The sequence below is a fragment of the Camellia sinensis genome, chromosome 11 (assembly GCF_055761805.1).
Source record: "Camellia sinensis isolate YWXY chromosome 11, ASM5576180v1, whole genome shotgun sequence".
NCBI classification, from domain to species: Eukaryota; Viridiplantae; Streptophyta; class Magnoliopsida; order Ericales; family Theaceae; genus Camellia; species Camellia sinensis.
Window position 1 is genome coordinate 176,365,923 of NC_138971.1, and position 14,487 is coordinate 176,380,409.

The 14,487-nt window shown below is 33.5% G+C and overlaps 1 long non-coding RNA gene across 10 annotated transcripts; it reads left to right on the forward strand.

The window, feature by feature from the left end:
- Positions 1-596: 596 nt before the first annotated feature.
- Positions 597-9,935, forward strand: LOC114283701 (uncharacterized). Of its 10 annotated transcripts, none has more exons than XR_014345036.1 (5): positions 597-1,396; positions 1,512-2,012; positions 7,595-7,687; positions 7,774-7,830; positions 8,210-9,935. It is a non-coding gene; the product is annotated as an uncharacterized LOC114283701 (long non-coding RNA). The 10 variants fall into 10 exon arrangements; XR_014345035.1 differs by having other exon boundaries at positions 7,595-7,680; XR_014345041.1 differs by having other exon boundaries at positions 7,595-7,680; positions 9,611-9,935.
- The last annotated feature ends 4,552 nt before the right edge of the window (positions 9,936-14,487 follow it).

Consider the following 14,487-nt stretch of genomic DNA (forward strand, 5'->3'; position numbering starts at 1 on the left):
AAGCTGGATCAGTTGGTTGGAAACTTACAAACTTATGAGGCTAATTTTTTTTTGAAAAATAAACAAAAAGATACTCTTGCTTTTAAAAGCTCTCATAAGTTTGTTAATTCTCCCAAGGATGGTGATGATTTTGAATCACAAATGATGGCTTTATTTCAAAAGCAATTTTAGAATTTTTTTAAACAAGAAAAAGCCTAATTCACTACAACAAAACTGACTTTTTATGACACCACATTAACGACATACAATAAATGAACGCCGTAGTTTCTCACTTTTACGACTTGCCTTTTTTGCACGTTGTAAATACTTTTCCAACCACGGTGTGTCTATAGCGTAGGCCGTGAATGGTAATAACGATGACTTTTTTACGGCTTGCAATGCAAACCATAAATAATAAAACTTTCTCCGACGTGCATATGGCGTGCCTTAATACATCAATTATACATGATGCACAAACGCCAGCCATTAAAAGTATTGCCCTTTTACGAAGCACAATGCATGTTGTGAATTGTATGATAATAAAAAACCACCAAAATGAAATTTGGGGCGCCAATCACAAATATATATATATATATATATTAGAATTTTTTTTTATCAAAATAACTATTTTGCCTTCCTCTAATCAGAATGGAACATCACAAGGGTTTCAATCTCTCTCTCTCTCTCTCTGATAATGATAAAGGCCGAATCAATTGCTAGGGTTACCAGGATCATCTCATCTCTTCTCTTTGGTTGTGTATCTAAAATCAAAGGTATCTATCGTCATCTCATGCTTCTCTTCTCTTCTTAGTTGTGTATCTGAAATCCCTAATTCATTCTCACTCCCAACCCAGTCCTGCCCTAGTCTCTTTCGCTTCTCTCTCTCTCTTTCAGCAGCCGCAACACCGTATGCAGTACCCCATACGATGACGTGGTAGTGCCACCCTGTTTCAACCACAATAATGGCTTCTCTCACCCCTGGCTGCCTCTCCAAACTTCTCCAAAATCTTAACAACACTATCACCGAAGGGTATTGATAAGAAAATGCGTGTAAAATGAGAGATTGAGGGTTCGGAGAGTCTTCGATCTTCAGAGCCACTGATTAGCCCCCAATCACATTATGGGTCAAATACAAAACCTGATTTGAGGGTTTTTGAGGTCTCTGTAAAAAAAAAAAAAAAAAAAAAAAAAAAAAAAAAAAAAAAAAAAAAAAAGAAGATTTTATGGGTGGGTTTGATGAGTTTAAGATCATAGCGAGATGGGTTAGAGAGAGAACGTCCTTCGTCGTTGCAGAAGTAGCAATCTTTCGAGAGTCACAGCAACAATGGCTGCAATGGCTGCTCTTCAGAGCTCCTTCGCTTCTTTTTCTCTCTCCTCAAATTCTTTCTTGGGCCAATGCTTCACGTCCCCCTCCCTGGTATTTGCTCTGCTCTCTCAAATTTTGTTTCTTTTTAGCTTTTAAACCCATATTCTCATGGAACTTGAATTACCCATGTTAATTTAATTTCAATTTTTTGGTGATTTCTGTCCAGAAATTAGTCGTATTGTCAGAACTTGATGCGCAAGTTTGTTTGGATAGGTGAGGGAAGCGATTGGTGTTACCCTTTTTGTGTTGTTCTCAAACATTTGACTTCATACATCCTTCAATGATCATCATTCCGATGGTGGTGACGATTTCAAAATTGAAGAGAGAAGTTAGGATCAGTTTTTAACAAAACGTGCATCTGAACTTGTCATGAATTTTCGGAATGCTAGCCAGTCTGACAAAATGGAGATCTCAACAGATACAAGTCCTGACAATGGGATAGTAAATGGCGATTCTAAAGATGATATGAAGTGGATGGAAACGATACATTTTTAAAGAATTTTGTTTAATCAAGGCTTCCTTATCTTCAACTGAATTCTGATGATCTTCTCATTTTCCTTAATATGTGTAGTTGTTCCATTTCATTATCTCATCTTTGAAGTCTGGAAGATCTTCATATCTGATGGATGTTATTGTGGGTCTATTTTATCCTGTAATTTCTTTGTAGGTATGTGCAGTATAACCTTTATTGCCTAAGGTTCCTAATTGTTCCAGAAATTCACCAGTACATCTCATTTTTTTTTTTTTTGAATCTATCCGACCAGCTTTCTTCTGTGTATAGTTGCTAGATGACCATTGTACACACTTGCTTTTAGCCCAAGTGGTTCCCTTGTGGGGTTCTCAAGTTGTTGGAGCATTTTTTTTTTTTTTTTTGGATAGGGCCCACATAGGGAGTTGGGTAAAGAAAAAGAAAATGATCTTTGTTGAATTTATCAGTATTAAAAATGAAAAAAAAAAATTGGAAGTGATATTGCTTGATTGGTCAAAGATAAAACTTTTTATATATGGAGTTTTTTTGTTTTTTTTTCTTTCAATGTTTAAAACATTTCATCAGCACTTATAAGTTATGAGCCACCCGTTATATCTTAGAAACTTTTGAGTTTTTTTGGGGCTGTGTGTCAATGATCTGTTAAATGTGACTTTGAGGTCTTTTTCAAATGTGTAAGGTTTGATTTTGAAAAATCTAGAAATCTCCTAGATGTTGATTTGTGATTATGTATCAATTTTAAGCAGAATATAACAATCCCAATCAAACAATCAAGACAAAGAGACACAACGATTTTACGTGGAAAAAACCACAATTGGACACCTCCAACTGTGATTAAAAAAACCACAGGCAACAGCCACAAAACAATCCACTAAGAAGATTTAAAGGAATTACACAGGTATACTCTCAATTACCTAGCGAATTCACGCCTTATTGAACTAACCTCTATGTGCCCCTTCCAACCCGTCTTCACCTCGGAATTGTCTTTACGATGAGCCACCCCGGAATCCACCAAAGCTTCAGGCTCGAATTCTTCAGAATCCACCGAAGAACAACTCTCTTTTTGTAGAACAAACAAAACCTTTGATGTACTCTCTTTAAACCATGAGTTGAATACTCAATTAAAATATCAAAGAAAACTAACAAAATATCCCCAGATATAAACCTTAAGAACCAAAAAGAAGATCTGGAGGAATTAAATAGTTTTGGGAGAAAACTAACTATTTATAGAAAATCCAAAAGTAATCCTAGTTTTGGAAGAAATCCAATTTCTTAAAGAAATCCTTGTCAAACGGGATTGCCAATAATAAAACCTAACAATCTCCCCCTTTGGCAATACCGTGACAAAACACACCTAACAAATAAAATCCTAAACACCCCAACCCATTACAGCCAACAAAACCCAACTTCTTTCTCAAGGTCATGATCTGCAAAACAGTTATTAGTGCCATAATCTCCAAAACAACTATTAGTCCCACAAGAGTATATAAAAAAAAGCAATAGACATATGACACGATTTTCTTGAAACATGAGATGGAAAACATGAATAGATGAAAACTAAGACTTATGAAAAACAACTCTCAAACAACAAAAGCAAGATCATAAACCACACTAGCAATAATATGACGATGTAAATACCAGGAACATACAAGAAGGGCAAACAGTGCATAGCAACATGCAAAACATATAGCCAATCTCCCTTATCAAACATATCAAAGTGTTCATGCTAAACAACTCTTGCAATGAAAAACCAAACTCCCTTACCAACCCAAATCAAGATGAACCAAACTCCCGCTCACTAAAAGCAACCACAAACACTGAAAACGGTGAACAAGAAGAAAAAAACAACAAAAATAATATGGTGGAGCAAGTAAGGAATTTCTGATTTGTACCTTGAAACGCACAAGACTATCCAAGAAGCACCATTACAAGAAAACACAATGTGCACAGTCTGTAGAAAATTCCTCATGAAAGAAAGTGATGCATTATGTGAAAAGCATAGATCCCATGAGAAAAGTGTGCGTGTGACTCTTGGAGTTCGACAAACACTAGATTCAATCCTAGTAGTGATATGAAAGTTGGACCTCCGTCAAGAGAATCTAAGCACAACAAAGGAAAGTCAAACCACTAGGAATCAAGGGGTATTTGGTGAGTAAAGGCGGAGGCTCCCCCTCAATCAATGAATCTTTTCCTTTTTTTTTCTTTCTTTCTTTTGCACATTTTTTTCTTTCTTTTGCATATTTTGTCTTTTTCTCTTTATTTTTCTTTTGCTTTTTCTTTTGCACAATCATTGGCGGCTGACACGCTCACGAGTATGGAAACCGAACCAGAGAAGCATGGATATAATAAGGATGGCCTGGTTGGTGACTCTGAGGTAGCCTTTTCCTCATGGCTAGACTGCAAAGAATTAAGGGGAAAGCCATGGAGATGCAAAAAGACGGTAGGTGGTTAAGAGACTCAACATCACCCAAGATATGCTAGTATAGGTCAATTCCTCTAGAAAAGCAAAAGATACAATGCCAGAAGTCCATAAAAAAAATAATCACTAAGGCGGAAGACTCCAAAATTTGCTAATCCAAGAGTGTGTACAGAATGAGACATACTAATCAAAAAACACACACTCCAAAATGAGTAATGACCACAGAAAACACACATATATTAACATGTAATGGATATTCTCATCAAATCCAATATACACCAAGGTCCACTCAAAATTTCAAGCTTGCAAAACTATACTAAGAAAATCTTTTTGAGATTTTTTTTTTCAAAAATAAAGCAAGACAAAAAAAAAAAAGAACAAGCACACATGTTTTTTTTTTTCATTAAAAACAACACACAAAAATCCAAAAGCTAAAACAAATAAACAAATTAACACAAGTCAAGTTTTCTTACCCAAACTGCTTTAGTACGTACAAAGTTGTGAGAATTACAGTTCTTGGGTGGTGTCTTGACGTTGTGGTTCCTTTCCCCTGCAATAGGAACCCGTCTTGACATGGTTTCCAACTTCCTATTCCTAAGTCTAGGCAAATACACTTTCCCATACAACTTATAACAATAAGGGCGAATATGACCATGCATACCACAATGATGACAAATAAAAACAGGGTGTACCTTGTTTTCTTTTACCTTACCAACTCTAGGAAGTTTAAGAAGTCCATCCTTATGTTGAATTTTTTGTTCCCCCTTTCCTTGAGTTCTTGTATCATGAGATATGGCAATCTGTTTTTGCTCTTTCTTACCACCAAAGCCAATGCCACTCTTGTCACAACTCATTTGTTGAGACCCAATGATATCCTCCAAAGTCTTTGATCCTTTGTTCCAAAGACCAATGGTAGCCATAGCACACTTGAGCTCTTCCTCTTTCTTGATCATTAGTTCTTCCAAAGCAACTTGTGACATCTCGAGAGATTCAATCTTTTCTTCATACATGGCATGGGTTTGCAGCAGCTCATTCCTCTCTGTCTCACAAGTCAACAGTTTTGCATAAAGAACTTGTCGATCATCAGCTACCTTGATGGCCTTAATTCTGGCCTCGGAAATCTCCTCCTTAAGTTTGATATTCTCACTTTCACATGTTTTGAGTTTCTTTCTGAGTTTGTCATTCAATTTCAATAAGTTAAGAGACTCCTTATACAACTTTTCATAAGCTTGCTCAAGCTCTTCATGATCACTCTCCGAAGATTCATCATCAGTGATATTCTTAACTGACCGCTTCGGAGAATTTGTTTGTCCTTCAGCTTCGGAAGCCGCCATCAAAGCAAGGAATTGTTTATGTCCCTCTTCGCCTTGATCTTCATTGTCACTTTCATCTTCATCAGATTTAGATTCATCATCCCAAGTGATGGCAAGGGCTTTTTTCTTCTTCAAATGAGTGGGGCATTCTTGAGCAAAATGGCCAAATCCTTGGCATTCATAGCGTTGGAGTCTTTCAGAGTTCCCTTGTATCTTTCCTTTCTCCTTCTTGGCTATATATAGAATTAATTTTGAATTTATCTTTGCCTTTAGATTTATGAGTATGAGTAGATTTCAAAAGATTAGGATTCTTTTTCAAAAAAGATTTTTTAAAATGTTTAACAAAAGCAGCCGTAATCTTGGAATCTATATCACAATCCTCATCAGAATCCTCTCTAACTTTATGAGCACTACTAAAAGCAATATCTTTTTGTTTCTTTTTGAAATTCCTGTGTGCCTCATAAGTTTGGAGATTTCCAACCAATTGATCCAGCTTGAGGTTGTCAACATCTTGAGTCTCCTTAATAGCCGTAACTTTTGGTTGGAACCGATCGGGCAAGGATCTCAAAATTTTTCCCACAACTTTGGATTCTGGAATTTTTTCACCTAAATTGAAGTTGGAATTTACAATGTCACTCAACTTCGCATAAAACTCATCAAAGGTCTCACTATCTTTCATTGAAAGGTTTTCGAAACTGGACGTGAGCCTTTGAAGTTTTGAGCGTTTAACCGAAGGAGTGCCCTCATGAATAGTTTGTAAGATATCCCAAGCCTCTTTTGCGACTTCACAATTGCAAATACGACTAACTTTTCAGGTGTGACAGCGCAAAAGAGAGAATTGATAGCTTTACTATTCTAGCTACTATTTTGGTAATCAGTTGTGTCCTACTTATCAATTGGTTTGGGGAAAGTTACTCCATCAATGGTAATCGTTGGTTCAGTCCACCCATTCATGACAGATTGCCAAACTTTTTCATCTATAGATTTCAAAAACGATCTCATCCGAGCTTTCCAAAAAGAATAATTAGATCCGTCAAGTAGGGGTGGTCGAACCATAGAATTTCCCTCACGAATTGAATCCATTATCACAAATCAAACAAGATCTCGTTCTTAAAAGAATTTTTTTTTTAAAAATAGAACGACCTGCTCTGATACCAATTGAAAAATCTAGAAATCTCCTAGATGTTGATTTGTGATTATGTATCAATTTTAAGCAGAATATAACAATCCCAATCAAACAATCAAGACAAAGAGACACAACGATTTTACGTGGAAAAAACCACAATTGGACACCTCTAACTGTGATTAAAAAAACCACGGGCAACAGCCACAAAACAATCCACTAAGAAGATTTAAAGGAATTACACAGGTATACTCTCAATTACCTAGCGAATCCACGCCTAATTGAACCAACCTCTATGTGCCTCTTCCAACCCGTCTTCACCTCAGAATTGTCTTTACGATGAGCCACCCCGGAATCCACCAAAGCTTCAGGCTCGAATTCTTCAGAATCCACCGAAGAACAACTCTCTTTTTTGTAGAACAAACAAAACCTTTGACATACTCTCTTTAAACCATGAGTTGAATACTCAATTAAAACATCAAAGAAAACTAACAAAATATCCCCAAATATAAACCTTAAGAACCAAAAAGAAGATCTGGAGGAATTAAATAGTTTTGGGAGAAAACCAACTATTTATAGAAAATCTAAAAGTAATCCTAGTTTTGGAAGAAATCCAATTTCTTAAAGAAATCCTTGTCAAACGGGATTGCCAATAATAAAACCTAACAGATTTCATGCCTCCAAGCATAATCATTTTTCTCTGAACATCATTCTGATTGTTTGGAGATATTTGATGGAGAGGCACCCCTTACAGAAAGTCAAAGTAAAAAAATAAAGAAAAGAAAAATTGGTGAAGAGACAACCTGTTGGGAATTTATTTTCTTGTTATTTTACTGTTTACATTGAGAAGTTGATTATGTTGTGTGTTTTGTTGCTGTATTTAAACAAAATTATTGGTTCTTTGAAGGAAACATCAAACAAAGATCTGTCAACCCTCACCAAGGCAGCCTTTGAGTTGCCAAAGTGGAGGATTTTATGGAAACCCCATCTCTAGTAAGCTGTATCTATGATTCTCTCTTCAACTAATGATTCTAACTGGCAGACCAGATCAGCAACTCTGACATTCTTGCGAACTTTTATGTATAGGTATGTTACTTCTTTAGGAGTCTTCATGCTCAATGGAACCTTTTTTATGGATAGAAGGTTAGTATCCATCTAATCTGGTTTTTGTTTTTATTTGTGATTATATTTGGTTGACAATCCTCCGAAGTTACCTAAAGGAGTTGAGTTCTTATGTTCGTGCAATGTCATGCAATACTTTATAGCCTATGACAAGACTATGTACCCATGAATTGTCATTTATACAATTCAACTGGATTTTTAGTTTTGTATACTCATTCTAGTCATTTGCATATTTTCAATTTTTCGAGTTCTCTTGTTTATTTTTTTTCTTTTGACATGCATGACTAGTATCATCACTTGTCTAGCATGAAGTTTGGCATCTTTGTTACATTGTAAATGCAAAGGTGCAGTTACTTAACAGTACCAATATCATTTACATTGTAATCTCTTTTCATAACAGGCATACTTTTATTCTCTCTACTATGGAGAAAAAATAAATATGGAGTACTGTCAAGAAGCACCTCACAGACAACCTAGAGGAGGCAAGTTTGGCTTGACTTTTTAAGTGGAATGGTTAATATAATTTATTCTTGGCTAACTTATGCACAAGCCTTTTGAATGCTTTTTCTTTTTTCTTTTTTTCATGTAAGAACACTTGCATGATAGTTTCTTTGCTTGGGTTTTGGTTGTCTAGGAGTTCAGGCATCATCTTCACCTCCTTTCCTACATGCCAATAAAAAGGAAAAAATTATGAAACCAAACAATTGATTTTGTATAAAGTGTCTTTTCTTTCATTGAAGGATTGAAATTTTTCTATAAAATGAGCGTGGTATTTTACTTTTGCCTTGCTGCTTATGCTAGAATTCTAAGGACTGTGGTAGCAAATAACAGTTGATGAATTTATTGTGATTACAAAAAAGGCTAGTGTTCAAGGTTTTCTCTAACAACTATCATCACATGGGTATTTAAGGTTTTCTCTGACAACTATCATCACATGGGATGGTTAACTTGAAACTAAAATGAATGAGACACTGAAATTTGATTTGAGCTTCATTCCATATTTTATAAAAGTGCCCCCATTCTTTAGTAATAGTTTGTGATTGAATTAGATGCTAGTGAAAAATTAGAGAAGAAGAAAAAGATTAGCTTATGGATTATTCCTATAGTTTCTTATCTTATGTATTTGCTACTAAGTACTCAGGTAGAATTATATCACATTGTCCCAAAAAGCACCTAAAGCTACTAAAACTTACCTAAATTTCTTCTATAATGGATTGAAAGTTTCTTTTTAAACTTGTAAATAATATAGACTCTAATTTGACTTGGACTCTTTATTTTGGAACTTACAATGGTAATGGATAAGACCTATACAAACCTAAACCTCATACATAGAGATCCTTTAACATAATCATGCAAGTCCCAAGTAGGTACTGCATTGAAGTAGATTAATTCCATCTCTTCCTCTTTTTAAATTTAATTTTTCTTTGAGCTTCTTATGGCCTGGATTTAGTAGCAACTTGTATTTTTCTATACAAACTTAATGGTTTGTTTGAAGATTCCTATTCATTTCCCTCTAGAAACATTGCAACAAAAGAGGTAACTTTATTTGAGGTGTGAAAAAAAAGGTTTTTCCTTTATGTGGATTTTATTTGCATATATGTTGAGACTGGTGAGATCTTGTATTTTTGTTAATTTTTCATTATGACATTACTTTTATGAGGCCATTGAATTATCTTATTAATTTTGGAAATTTTTTGTTGATATTTTAAAATTTCTTGATCATTTCTTAATACCTCAAGAGATATTTTTGTCCCTGAGTCGACAGTTTTTGTACTTATGTGAATTTTCCTTTGTCATGTAGACAAGAAATGCAACAGGCTTAGTTGCTCCAACTATTGCCACGGGTTTAGGTGACACATACATTGGGTACCCTCGTCCCTGTGATAGGAGCAAGTGGATTTGCTACAGCTACAGCTGCAACTGCTATGGGAACTGTTGTCGGTAGTTTTAGATAATCTTTTAATAGTTGTCGATATTTTTAGAAAGTTAGATATGCATAGTTTTGGACGGTTTAAACTTTTTGTACAGTTTAGAACTTAAGGATATAGCTTTTGAATATTTGGAATGTATAGACAATTGTTGAATGTTTATAATTTATGGATATAATTTCTTTTTAATGTTTCAAACAATATGTTGGTGGTTGATTGATGTTTTGTGATACTTGTTTGTAATATTTGTTAGATTGTACAAAATTGGTCAAATAGAACCTGCTGATTTTTTTTTTTTTTTTTTGTAAAAAAAAAAAATGCATATTCTACGTCAAGTATAATAAGTCGTTGTATTACATATTTTACGATGCGCAATCAACGTCGTTATTTGTCTCACCAATTAACAGCATGCAAAAGTAGTTGTAGAAAAAGTAACAACGATGCACAAAATCTGCCGTTAAATAGTTTTTAACGACGTACTATAACATGTCATAGAAAAAGTAACAATGATGCACAAAATCTGTCGTTAAATAGTTTTTAATGGCGTACGAGGCATGTCATTGAAAATGAATGACTTTCCATAACTGATCATAATATGACGCGTGTTGTACGTCGTAGAAGGGTTTATACGATGTGCATTGCATGCCGTAAAAACCCTTTTTTGTTATAGTGATTTCAAGTATTCAAGTTCAAGGAAAAGAGGTAATGATGAGCAAAATTTTTCCAAATCCGACAATATGAAAATGATTTTTCAAGAAATACAATGTTATCAATGTCAAGGGCTTGGACATGTTTCAAGTGAATGTCCTTCCAAGAATAATAGAAAGAAAGCTCTCAAAATCACGTGGGATGATGAGAGCAATTCCGAAAATGAGGAAGGAAATGAAGGTCCAAGTGAGGGTCCTATCATTGCCCTTTGTACAACATCTTCAACACACAATGCCTTGGTTGCAAGTCATGATCCCGCTTCTAAAAATAAGGACACTTCGAAAGTGAGGATGAGGACTTTCAAGTAACTTATGTGAAGATGTACAATGAGTGCCGCAACTTGTCTAGACAAAAGCTAAATCTCATAACAAATTTGAAAAAATGTGAGATGGAGAAAGATAAGCCGGAAAAGGAGCTCTTAGAAACTCAAACAAAAATAAGCTCTCTCACCAATGAAAAGAGCATTTTGATTGATGAAGTCTCTATTTGAAAAAATGAGAGAGAGTTTATTCTTGGTGCACATGATGAGCTTAAAAAGAGTTGTGATCTCCATAAGGAAGAAGCTGAAAATTTTGCCAAAATAAGAAAGGAGCTTGAAGACAAGTGTGACAAGAGGGAACTTGAATTAATTGGTGCCAATGCCACACTCAAGTTGTGGAACACGAGTTCAAAGAATTTAGATGCTGTTATAAATTCACAAAAGACTCCAAGCTAGAAGCATCATTTTCCAACAATGCAAGCACCCAAGAGGTAAAAGGCCTTGAAAAAGGAAAAGGTAAAATTTCTCCAACTCCTATTTTATCTCATGAAAATTTTTTGAAGAAGAAATTTATACCTATGTGTCGTCATTGTGGGGTTAGTGGTCATTTTAGGCATCATTGCTTGAATTTGTATAAGGCTAACCATGGCAGGGGTGGAGGTGCTTCTAGACAAGCTCAAAGGAAACAACACATGCACAAGCGGTCACAACATAAGCACAAACGGAATGTTCAATGGGGTAAGCCGGCCACAAGTTATCCAAGGGATGGTAAGCCTATTTTTTGGTGTGATTTTTGTGATAAATTTGATCATCTTCGCCCTTATTGTTATGTGCTTAATGGTTCCATTTTTCCAAATAATCAAAAAGGTGCTAACTTTCCTAAATACCACATTGGAACTTTGCATGTTAAAACTAGAGTTGCTTAGGTGAGGAAAAATGATTTAGTTTGAAGGGTTTTTTTGTTTTTGTTGTAAATATATATATATATATATATATATTTTGAGTTCTTTAAAAAAAAAATTATGTGTGTTTCTTGTGAGTCTTTTAAGTATTCTAAAGTCTTTCCCTTAACAGATTTTGCTCTTCTAGATTGCTTGCTTTGAGAAAAAGGAATTTTGTCTCTAGACTCACTCTTGAAAAAACATTGTTTTATTTTGCATGACATGTTCGGTTTGTATCATTCTCACTTCACTTTGAATACTTGAGGATTGATGAACATGATCTCATTGTGTACACATTTTTGGAAGGATTAAATGTTTGTCCATAGTTGTGAGAAATCCTAAACAATGTATTAATTTTTGTGCCTTAACTCATGCAGTTGCCAAGTTCTTAATAGTATGATGACGAGAGATGAGCAAGAAAAATATTTTATTTCTTTTGTGCAAAGCTCGAGGGAAAGGGCTACATGTAAGAGTGTGTTGCAGCTACCATTTTTCAAAGGATAAAATTCATGATTTATTGGATTCAGTTCTGCTCTTAGCAATGTGAAAGCCTCCTTTGAATTTTTGTTGAAATGAAAAAAAAAAAAAAAAAAAAGAACTTGAAAAGCATTTATAAAGAGGAAAGAAGGTTATGAAAGTTTGATTAATGCTCTCTCTGAAATCATATGTATTTTGAAAAACTCGAGGTTTGACTTCCAAAAAGAGTGGCTCAATTTTTGGTACAAAATGTTCAAAATTTGATCTCTACATGGCATTGTTAGATATTGTATTCTCTCATTTCACATAACACACTACCTTTGTATGGGATTTATGTTTACCGGTATCCAACAGTTTTCGAGTGAGTGTCTCTTTACACTTGTTGAACATTTTCAGTTTTGATAAAACTTTGTTTTTCAATGTTTGAGAATTGAGCAAAAAATTTCTGAGTCTTGTGATCAGTATTATTTTGTTTTGTGTTTTTTTTTTTTTTTTCCTTATCAATTCCGGACAAAAAGGGAGAGAAAAATTGGTCTTGTGTTTAGGGAGAGAGAAAAAGTTTTTGTATGAAAATGGTTTTGTGCTGAGGGGGAGAGTTGTGCAAGTGCTTTATGTGTTTTATTTTGTTGTGTGTGCTGACCATTTTTGTGCAGGGGAGTATTTTGTGTTTTATCACAGAATTGCTAAGGGGGAGATTGTTAGGATTTTCAATCCTAATTTCATGCATTACAATGTGAGTTAGCAATCTCGTTCTAAAGATAAAATTGTGTTTTTTTGTTTATTCATTTCTTTCTTTATTGCTTAAATTTTGTGTAGGAATGTTTTATGTAGTTTTGTCCCGACATTGCCAAAGGAAGAGATTGTTAGGATTTTAATCCTAATATTTGTTGCATGTGATTTGGTGTGAGAATCCGTATTTAATTATTCATAGAAGAAAATAAATAAATAAATTGATTTTATCCAGAGTCTATCTAAAATACATATTAGTGTATGAGTTAGTTTTAAATTAATTTAATAATAATAATTTTGTGAGTATTTAATATTTATTGTTTATAATTTATTTTAATAAAGATTTAATATAATAATTATTCTTACTAAATATTTTAGTTAAAAATTTTAATTAATTAATTTTAAAAAATTCACACAAATATAAAAATAAAAAATAAAAAAATAATCAGAACTCGGTGGCAGTGTGGGTGATCAATCACCCAGCACTTGTATGTATGCATGTTATTATAGGGAGTAGGCTCAATTATATCTCTCGGAATTGGAAAATTTGATGAGACTTGATAGAATGATATGTGAGAGAGAGAGAGATTCAAGATGAACTCTCTCTCACACACACATATATATATATATATATATATATATATATATATATATATATATATATATATATTATGTACATGTTTACATTCTTCTGAGAAGAGGAAGGAAAATAATTAATTTTATGAGCTAGCTAAACTAAGTAAGGAGAAGAAAAAGAGTAGAAGATTAAAGAAGTTATAATTTTATTATTTTATTTCAATCATACTATTAGGTAATAAAATCCTCTCAATTTTTTTATTCTTCTTAATTGTTAAAATTTTAGATTTGTGTTCATAATTAAAATTTTAGATAAAATCTTGTTTATAGTTGTATTTAACTTGTGGTTTTTTTTTTTTTTTTGAAACCCTAATTATGGTTTGTATATTAAATAGTTGAATGTTATTTTTATGAGATTTTTATTGATAAATCTCATTTAGAAATGTTTTAACTCAAGAAGTCCATGAAGAAATTTTTTAACCCACTTAGTCCCATGTATTTATAGTTTTATTCCACAAAGTCTTTTTTCTTTATTTACATTATTTTGTTATACTCTTATACTCTTATATTTAATATTGATATTTAATGTTGAGGGAGGAGAGAGAAGGGAAAAGATCAAGGGATAGGAAATTGCATACACAAATTAAATAACATTGATATTATTATATAATATGAATATATTTTGAATTGACAACACATTAAAAATAATGTGAACATTCTCTTTCATCTGATGTGAATATATTTTGAATTGACAACGCATTAAAAATAATGTGAGCATTATCTCTCATCTGATGTAAACGTTCACAATACATTTTCAAAAAATTCTCTCTCATCTAATGTAGTGATGTGAACATTCATAACATGTGAACCTTCTTATTTTTACTTGACAACACATTAAAAATAATGTTCATTATATTTTTAATTGACAACACATTCTTATTCACAACATGTAGTGATGTGAACATTCATAACATGTGAACATTCTCTCTCATTTAATGTAGTGATGTGAACGTTCACATTCATATGTTTTCGTATGAATATTCACATCATGTAATTGACA